Genomic DNA, 10,345 nt, shown 5'->3' with positions numbered 1-10,345 from the left:
ATGAAGGGTTTTAGTGTTATCAACAGTAAGAATGAAGGGTCTGAGTGTTATCAACAGCAAGAATGAAAAATGGGAAATACAAAGGTATTACCTTGGTAAAAGGTTCTTGAGAGGCAAGATAGTGAAAACAAAGAACTTGTTTAGAAGCAAATATGAAAATATAGGCAATGAATGATTAAAGACCCGGAAATGAGATAAAATAAGGTCTCATTGCCTCTGCAGGGAAGACCACACCTGGGTTTCTCATATGCTCCTTTGCATCGGGGGAAGGTGTGATCATCACCTCTTTCTCTAAAATTCATAGTTTTAATTTTGGGGGAATTACTGTGAGAATCTGATGTGATCCTTCTCTTGAGAAAAATATACATATAAGCATTAACATTCGTATGGGGTCTCTGGCCTTCCGAAGCCCACCATAGGCCCAGGGGAAGAGCCCTCCCGATCTAATTCCAATCTCAGGGCACCCACCAGGCTCACTCGTTAATATGTGAGGGAAATAATGGCAAGAGGAGCCCTCTTGTCAACGTCTAGCCACTGAGAGCAGACTCCACTGCAGTGAGACAAGGCCACTTGCGTCCAGCAGGGGAGGAGGGAGCCACCCCTCTGGTAGTCCGGGGTCGAAGACCATATTTTCTCTAGGCTCATTAGAATGTGTCGGCCTTAAGCCCTAGGTTTTCATAAGGTATAGAGAATTCAGTGTAAAGTCCTGCAAATCTGGGAACGAAAATAGAATTCGCCTCAGAGACAGCATTCTCTAATGGCAAGATGGTGATTTTTGTGACTTTGCAAGGTTTTTGATTCATTTGTTATTTTATTTTATTTATTTAATTTTTACGCCTACAGCACCTGGTATTCCTAGGTGGCCTCCCATCCAAGTACTAAGCAGGCCCGACCCTGCTTAGCTCCTGAGATCAGACGAGATCAGGCATGTTCATGGTGGCATGGCCAGAGACTCATTTGTTATTTTAAAAAGAGCATCATTTAGTGATCTTTAAAGCCAGCACCCAGACAAGTGCCTGAGTTGATATTTCTCAGCTTACTGGTGATATCATCAACTCAGTTATAATCACAGAGAAACTTTAAAACAACTCCAGAAAATAGAAATGCATAGAATCATCCAGTATTTGATAAAAATTTATGCAGAAAAAAATTAGTAAAAATATTTCCAGTTGAAAAAAATATATAATCCATCTTTCACAGTCTTTACCACTGCAAGGAATTGTCCACACTAAATGTTTTACACATTCAAGTGTTGCTTTGTTCAACTTGATAAAGGAAATAGATAATCTAAAAAAATTAAGTTTAAGCCACAATATTTCCGAACATGCATTCACTGATGTTGAATATTATGTTTCTTGAAACCAGCTATTCAAAGGGAATTGGTGCTCTTACTTAAAAGATAAAATAAATCATCAACAATTAGGGACGAAACTTTTTTTTTAATTCACCAATATAGCATCCCTTTATAGAGGGGAGGGGGGCTGGGAGAATGGGGCGAAGTGTTAAAAAAGTACAAATTAGGAGTTGATAGTTGGTCATGGGGATGGGGAATGCAGTCAGCATTAATATGATGGCTTAGGTGGAGGGCCAAGGGAGGGAGGGAGCAATTGGGGAGATCATTTTATGAACTATATAGATGTCTAACCAATGTACTGTATACTTGAAACTAATTTAAATAAATAAATTTTTTTTTAAATGAAGTTTATTTCACTAGGGAAAACAGGAGGCTGCTACTAAGGAGTGAATGTCTCTTTTGCAGCAGAATGAAATATTATTTTCAACAACCAGAAGAGCCTTTGGGTTTTGCTGCCTTTTGTTTGTTTGTTTGTTTGTTTGTTTAACATTCTTATGTAACCAGTTGGATGGCAGGAAATGGGAAATGTAAAAAATTACCTGGCCTTGTGTTCTAGATGACCCTGGAAATTCGATTGGCTATTTTTCCACTGAAATGACTGGTTAGTCCACCCTCTCAAAATGCTGAGATGCCGTGGGTGCAGTGTGCACCCGAGAACTCTGTTTACAAGAAACTCTTCCTCCAGTGGATGTTACTCGGCTCTCGGCTCTCTCTCTCAGTAATGCTCTGGACATCTCGATGTTGAGTTTGGACAGCTGAGGGGAGTTTGCCTCCTAACCTTCCCAAGATGCCTGGCATTTCTTATCAGCCAGCTTTTCCAAAGTGAAAGAAGAAAGGATTCCTGGGAAATTTTAGGTAGAGGATGCATTGGAAAGATTGACGCCCTTTGGCAACCCTGCTGGTCAAACCACATATGCCCCCGTGTGAGGGAGAAGCAGACTGTGTGTGGAGAGCACGCCAGAGCTGCAGGCTCCTCTGAATGGTTAACAATTACCAAAATAAATGTTTTATTCTTTCTAGCAAACAATTGCTTTTATTGGACACCTACTCCCAGGTGAGCCTGTGGTCCCTGGTCCCTGGATGATAACTCTAAAAGTAATTCGGCCTCAAAAATGTGATCCCTGGGAGGCCAGTGTCCAGGAATCTGGATAGCAACAGGGACACCATTTCAAAAAACCCTGGGCAGAAAGGGAGCCGTTTATCTCGACCCACTTCTATGAAAATTGTCATGTTTTACATTGCCATGAAATAACAATCAGAAGCTGGGGGAAGGCACACAATTTCCCCTGCCCAGTTGTCCCAAATGGCAGCCCTGCAGAAACCAATTATGCTAATAATATTTTCATACTAAAAAGGAAATGTGCAATTGCTGGTTATTTTGTTTTGAACGGATGTCATTTTTACCATTGGGGAAATTTTAAATGCAATTTTGTTGTTTCCCTTTCCTCAAAAATGAATCTCAAATGGTAATCAGCCCCAGTTACAGGAATCTTCTAGTGAATTTTGAGGACTAAAGTGTAGGCAACGGTTTTTGCCCCAAGCTGCTTTCAGCCTCCAGTGGGTTAGCATAAGTGCCAGGAATTCAGCTGTCCACCTAGTCCTGCCCTGGCCTCATCAATCTCCTTAGTCATTTTTAGTTTGTATCCAAACTTGCAAACCAAATGCTGGTCTTCTGTGGCTCAGCATTGCATCCCACACCTGAATTTCCTTTGGAATCGTCCAAGCTGAAGCTGGTTCTGGCTCGTGCATTACCAGGAAGGGAGCTTTCTCCCCTGCCCAGGCCACACCACTTTAAAATCAAAACAAACCACCCCAGCCCCAACACGAAACAATCTCTGCATTCTCCTTACTTTCAGCCCACTCCCACCCCTGCAGGAGTGACGTGCTCAAAAGCCCTTCCTTCTTCAGAGTGATTTCCAGTAACCTCCAGAGCCGTTTTTCTAATTAAATAAACCTCATCTTGTCTAGCTTCCTGGTCAGCATTTTGAACCCCCTACAGATGGGTCTGAAGGATTAACGGCAAATCCTCCTCGACCTAGCTCTGGCAGATGGGCGGCATGTGTCTGATAAATACTCAGACCAGGCTTGGTTCCTCCTGTTTCTAACAGATAGACAGAACACCCAGCAAATTAATTTTAAAATGGTGCCCCTCACAACCCTTAGGATGGCAAAGGAGGCCAAACACAAATGAGATGAATTTCATATGTGGAACACATTATCACCTCCCAATAACTGAGAAAAATATCAACCTGTTGGGTAAATAGGACCTTGGGGGAAGGTTGGGTCAGCAAGCTTGCCCTCAGCCTGAAGAGCAGACCATGTGCACATTGGAGGACTCACCTCCTTGTCCTACAGTTCATTTGCATGTAGCCCTTTCCTGCTGTAAAAATGCCTTCTTGCTTTGACATTGACTTTGTGGTAATGCAGGTGCCTTTGGAATTTAGTGAAGATATATCAGAAGATGGAATTTGGTGATTTTCATGTTTTAAAAGAGAGGCAGCCAGTGGGGAGGCAAAACATCTTTTCCAATTGTTAGAGATTTTTACATTTAAGGATTCATGACTGTATCAGTCTTTTCCAACTTGGAAAGAGAAAGGAAACCCTAAGCTCTGGGAGAAAGGAATAATAACAAATAACGATATTTAATTGATGTTCTCACTCATGGAAGCATTCTCCCAACTACATCTGATTTTAGAATAGCTGGCAAAGCTTAGTGCTGCCAATCAAAGGTATGTGACTTCTCACCCGTGGGCTGTATAACTCTGGGCCTTTGACCTCATTTGTAACATTCAAGGAATACTATTTTAACTCCTCCCCATCCTACCCTCCCACTCTCCTGCTCCCCACTCCGAAAAAGTCCAAACTGGACCAAATATCTTGCATGATCCTTCAACATTAAAAACTGTGATTTATACCCCTAGTAAACGAACAAGGCAGGCAGGGGAGGTATTATTATTCTCATCCTAAAAATATGAGGAAATATATTTCTGTTGAGAGCACATAGTAGTTGCTCAGTTAATGTTAAATGAAAGGGTGAAGGGTGGAAAGAATGCAACTCAGCCACAGGGATAAATTCCCCAAGGACATATAGCTACTTTCTAGAAGAGACAGGACTGGAACCCAGATTTCTACACAGTGGATCATTCCTCTATAGAGACAATGTGCTTTCCCCCCAAATGAGACGGGTGGCAGATTTGCTGATAACTGTTTCATGGTTGGGGAAAAACGACCTAGAGAAAAGGAAATGACTAACCAAAGGTAACATGGGAATTCCAAGGACAATTCAGATCAAGAATCCAAGTACCCTAGTTTTTGCTTATATGTCACCATCCTCTATGGCCTTAGTAGCTTTATTTTTCTTCATAGCTAGGGTGACCAGATGTCCACTTTTGCTCAGGACAGTCCTACTTTACACCTGTTGTCCTAGAGTAATTGTAAAAACAAACAAACAAACAAACAACAACAAAAAAAACCCTTTTCACACTCAGAAGGGAAAGGGTTTAGAAAATTTAAATTGCATGATAAACCACCGTCTGACGTATATATTTTGTTTATTGTTTATCTCACCCATTAGAATGTCAGCTCCATGACAGCAGGGACTTTATGTTTTGGTCAATGCTGTAACATCAGTATCTTAACTGGTGCTGACACATGATGTTAAATAACTATTTTTAGTATTAAGAAACTAACAATAAAATGGGTTTCGGTTTTAGCTCTGACTTTTTGTGTATCCCTTGGGCAAGTCCCCTCATCTCCCTGAGCTTTGGGGTCTTCTGGGATAGAATGGAACTAATAGCAACACCAGCTCTGCCTACCAGGGGTAGGAGCGAATGTGCTGATGTGTATTAACTTATATGAAAATGTCTAGAAACTCTGACGTGCCCTCCAAATTGCTATAAGATTGTACTTTGACAATGACAGAGCAGTAACTTTGTTAGAAATCAGATGGCAGTAAGGATAAAAGGGGAGGTGGTAAAGGTCATATTTAGACTTTTCTTAAAGGTTGGGTATATTGTATCTTTTCAGATACTTGTGTTAAAGCCCAATAAGCTAAAGCAGGCTTTGCAAAAGACTATTTCACAGTGCTGTGTTTAAAAGTCAACCTATCCCAGATTTTTTTTAAGGAAGGAGACAGCAGGGCATGCTGCTCTTACATTTATTGTCCCCAGGCCCAGCTGGCTCCCTACCTCAGCACTCAAGGCATCACAGGGCAGCTCTGAGTCAGGCTTCTTAGGGCTACGAGGGTCCTGCTCTCAACGGGCCATCGCACACACTTAGAGCCAAACCACTGCAGGTCCAGGGCTTTCCACGCTCTCCCAGGGAGATCCCAGAGCAATTAACAAAACAGAGGCCTAATTAGGAGCAATTGGGATTTACTGCTGACTTTAAAGTGATCCTGAGACCCTTTTGAAGGAAAGTGAGGTCTTTTCCCAGGATCTTCCAAGCAGAAATTTGTCAAAGGTTTCTCTAAGGGGGGCCGCCTGGCAGCTAATTCTCAGGCATCTCCCGATGGAATCTCCAGTCTTCGAAGGGCTTTTCCCCAATCTAGAAAACTCTAAATAGCAAGCGAAAGGAACTCAAGACCTCACCTTTTGCAAAGTACTTTCTCTGCGGTTGATTTGTACATTTCATTCAGTGAATGATGAGTTTTGCTTTGGTTATTTTCTCTTTTTTAGGGCCTGACAATTCAGACCATGTTTGTGTGCCTACACCATTCAGTAATCCTTCAAAAAGCATGAAATCAGCCATTCCTGACTATGTGCTTTGCCTCACAAGAGACACCAAAAAGAGTAAAATCAATGTAAATTGTCGTCTCTGGCTCAACATTATGTTTTCACCTATCAGATAGCACAAGATCAAAAACTATACAGTGCCGTATTGGTGAGACATTGGGGAGATAGGCGCTGCCATAGATTGCTGGGGGCACTTAAATTAGTGCCATTTCTGTGGAAAGCAATTTCGGCTATCCATTTTCTAGGGAAATACTAGTTCATGTACAGAATCACTTCTATATATCAACAGGAGAGTAGTTACATGAATTATTGGTGCAGTCATAAAAAAATAAGGAAGCTCGTTATGCACCAATATTAATTGATCTGCCAGATATATTGCTAGGTTAGCAAAACAAAGGGAGAACAGTGTGTGCAGTAAGCTACCACATTTTTTAAATGAGATGATGGATTGCACAAACACATACAAATAGTTTGAATAGATATAAAATGTCTCTGGAGTGATAAGCAAACAACAATTAACATTGTTTGCCTTTGGTGAACCGAACAGAGTGGCTCAGAAACAAGGGTAGAAGTGATACTTCTCTATATACCTTTTTGATACCTTCTGAGTTTTGCATTCTGTGCAATTAGCTTATTCTAAATAAATAAATAAATAATACATGTCTTATATTGTCAGTTGTACATTCTAAAGACTTTCCCTCTCAGTCACCAAGACTTGCTTGGTCTACTTGCTGTAATGTGCTATATTCACAACTTTTATAACTTTAATGCAAAGAGATATTGTACTACATTTTTTTTAAGTGGGTTCAGGTACAGGATTGACACAGGAGTTTAAAATTGGTTAAATGACATCTTTCAATAAAATAATGTTCTCTTTAATTTCTTAATTCTTTAAGAAAAATAAAAATTAGATAGACCTAGTGATGAATTTAAGGTGCCTGGAATTGGAACTACATCTCTAAAACCAGATCTTAATATTTGATCTAATAGATGATAACCAAATACCCAAAGATACTATATTTAAAACAGAAATAAAGTTTACTTTCACATTTCTCTCTTCTTTGAAACCATTTCAATGGGTCACCCTCTTCATTCTCTATCTGACTTTCATGAATTTAGTTTATACTTTATTAAGTAGCCCCATAGTACATGTTTATTTTGAGCTCTGTTTCCTGTGGCTAAATATATGACCCTTAGAATAAGTTAGACTAGGTTCAGATCCCAGTGCACACTTACTAGCTTCATAACCACAAGCCAATTACTTGACCTCTCTGACCTCAATCCCTCATCTATAAAATGTGATAGTCCTGACGCATAGAAGAGTTGTGCAGTTGAAGTGAGATCACTCATGTGGAAAGCTTGGTACAATGCCTGGTGTACAGTGAGCTCACCATAAAATGGTAGCTTCCATCTTTGTCATCATTTTAGCTCCTTGCTTTGTCTCCGTAACTTAATTATATGTGACAACAAGGCTGCATCTTTTAAAACCAGCTCTTTGCCTGAAGCATTAGTGCTCTCCAAATGATGAGCATGAAATAAAAGCTGACTGGCTCATAGATCTCATAGATGGGGACCTCAAAAAATCCAGCTCCTTGTACAGATAAGACATTAGTCCCATTTTCTAAAAGGCAGAGTGAGACCCCCAAAAGGAGGGTTAAATAACCTGGATTTTTACTTCTTTCTTTAAAATACAGTTCCCTTCTTCTTAGAGAAGTGCAAAAGTTAATTGAGCATATTTATTCTTTCTCACAGTATTCAAATTCATCCATTACATTTCTCATTACATCTTATATTAGATCCTCTCCCCTCTTCATGCTCATTTCTAAGGCATGATGAAAAAATACCCTTATTATTTTTTCAGCTTTATTGTACTCTCATTATTTTTATGAAATGAGATCAGATGATCAGATGGAGGTGCTCAGAGTTGCTGGGGAGCAAGGGTTGCTGTTTTTATCCTCCTGTGTGGGACACCAGACCTCCCTCAAAGTAATAAGGACAGTTTCCTATCTATGGTCTTGGCAACAAACAATTTTTGAGAGGCCTTATGGATTGATGTCCAACTTACTGGGGTCACAAATGAAAGTTTACAATATTCTACCCCTTAAGATGAAAAAAGTCTGCAAGGCCACCACGGTCGATGTCAACTGGTTACTACTGCTGCTATTATGATCATTGTCATTATTACATTATCATATTTTACTTTATCAAAGTCCAGTAAGTTATATTTTAATTTATATCAAGTTACTCTTTCCTCTATTTAGTGCAGAAAAGTTGAAAAAGGGATTAAAAAAATTCAGCTCCTTCAAAAGATATTCAAAGCCACATATCCTTCCTCATCTTTCTATGTTCGGAGTTTATTTTAGGGGGCTCACAGGGTAAAGGAGCACCACTTATAGAATAACATTCATGATTGGACCTCTGCTACGCTCTGCATCATCAACTGTCCCCACTCTGCCACTCTTCAATCATGCCAGGCTACTTCAACTCCCCTAAAGCATCCTGAGAATGCAGTGTAGCTTTTATCGTTAAATATGGTGGCTCTGGAATAGACTGCCTAGGACCTAAATCCTAGCTTCTCCAATTACTGGCTCAATGACCATGGGCAAGCTTCTTAAACTTTCTGTGGCTCAGTTCTCGTATTTATAAAATGAGGATACTATGTTTAATAGAGTCATTATAAAGAGAAAAATATATATATTGTTTAGAATTGTGCCATGCAAAAAGTGAGCAATCATCATTATATAAACTTAATACACGTGAGCTATCATCATTATATAAACTCAGGGATTTTGCCCTTGCTGTTTCCTATACCTAAAGCACACTTTCTACACATGTCCTTTGCCTTTTCCTCACTCTTTAGATCACAGCTTAAAAGTCAGCTTCCTCCAGGAAGCCCTCTCTGAACAGCCCGCTCAGCCCCAGCCAAGACTAGGTGCCCTTCCCTTGGACTTCTCTAGCCCCTTACCAACTTTGATGTAGAGCACGCTACACTTACTTAGGAGTGTCTGTTTACTGTCTACTATCTTAGGTTTTGCAAGGTTAGGTATTTAGAGAGTTTATCATTACATCCACAGCACACAGTGAAGTGATTGGCACACAGTAGGTCATCAACATTTGCATAAGACAGAATGCATAAGAACCTTCTCCTTTGAGGCAGTACTCAAAAATATCTTGGAACAGAGCTTCCTACTAGAATACTTCTTGACATTCAAAAATGGTGAGCCAATCAGAGATGGACAGCTAGGATTGACCTTGACATGGATTTAAAACTTGGAAGAAAAAATGTGAATGTAGATTACGTAGATAAACCACTATCAAAATACCCTACCTAGTAAGTACTTAGTCCTCTGTGTATTTTGGATCCTGTTAGTTGTTATTTTGACAGATATTAGCTAATTCCCATCCACAGAGGTGAATAAATTCATTCATGGAGGTGAAAGGGGGTGGTGGCATTAGAACCTGATCTTCTAGGTTTCTGCATGGCGAACTCACTATCACAACCTTCCCTTCCCTTGACTGCCGTCCAGTCCTTGCTCCTATCAGGAAGAGTGTGACCTCAGAAGAGAGGCTTGGCGTGAGCACACAGTGGACCTAGCACGGAGTTACCTCATTATTTTAGAGACTCAAGCTTCCCGACCTAAAAATATTTTTTAAAACTTACAAATAGCCCTCTTAATATCTAATAACATAGCAATATGGTTTTGCATCCCCAAACTTAAAAACAGATTTTTCATAGCCTGGCGTGTGTTTCTGTGTGTGCATGTGTGTGCATGTGTGCATTTAAGACGGTGGATTTCTAGGCGGATAGCCAGATACAAGGTTGTAATTTTGCCACGGTGCTATTTCCTCACAGAACTGGCTCTCTGGTTTCAGTATTAGGAGTACCAGTATTTCTCCTAAGTTACTGGTTTGCTTTTCTCCTTCAATAACCAATTGCCTTTCCCTTTTCAACCTGACCACTAGAAAATGAACAGTCAGAACTGCTTTTCCCTGTCAAAACTGCTTTTCAGAACTAAGAAATGTAACTGAATCATAGACACATAGAATTTCAGTCTCTCGGAGATGATCTAGTCCACCCCCTTATTTTTCAGATGAGAAAACTGACCCAAACTGAGAAAGTAAGAAGTTCACGTGAGGCCTGCAATTTGTGCATCAACCTCCCTCCTTACTCAGTCTCACTTGTCCCACCTATATTTCATTTATCTTGCTTAAGTCCATGTATTTTTTGTAAACTTTCCTAAATTGTTCCTAGAAAAGG

General features: G+C 40.2%; 1 pseudogene; it reads right to left on the bottom strand.

Moving 5' to 3' along the window:
• Positions 1-834: 834 nt before the first annotated feature.
• Positions 835-953, bottom strand: LOC112469707 (annotated as a pseudogene).
• Between the last annotated feature and the right edge of the window lie 9,392 nt (positions 954-10,345).

This window comes from Pteropus alecto, unplaced genomic scaffold, assembly GCF_000325575.1.
Source record: "Pteropus alecto unplaced genomic scaffold, ASM32557v1 scaffold86, whole genome shotgun sequence".
In the NCBI taxonomy this organism is placed as follows: Eukaryota; Metazoa; Chordata; class Mammalia; order Chiroptera; family Pteropodidae; genus Pteropus; species Pteropus alecto.
The sequence above is the reverse complement of the archived record's forward strand: the minus strand, read 5'-3'. Positions and strand labels throughout refer to the sequence as shown.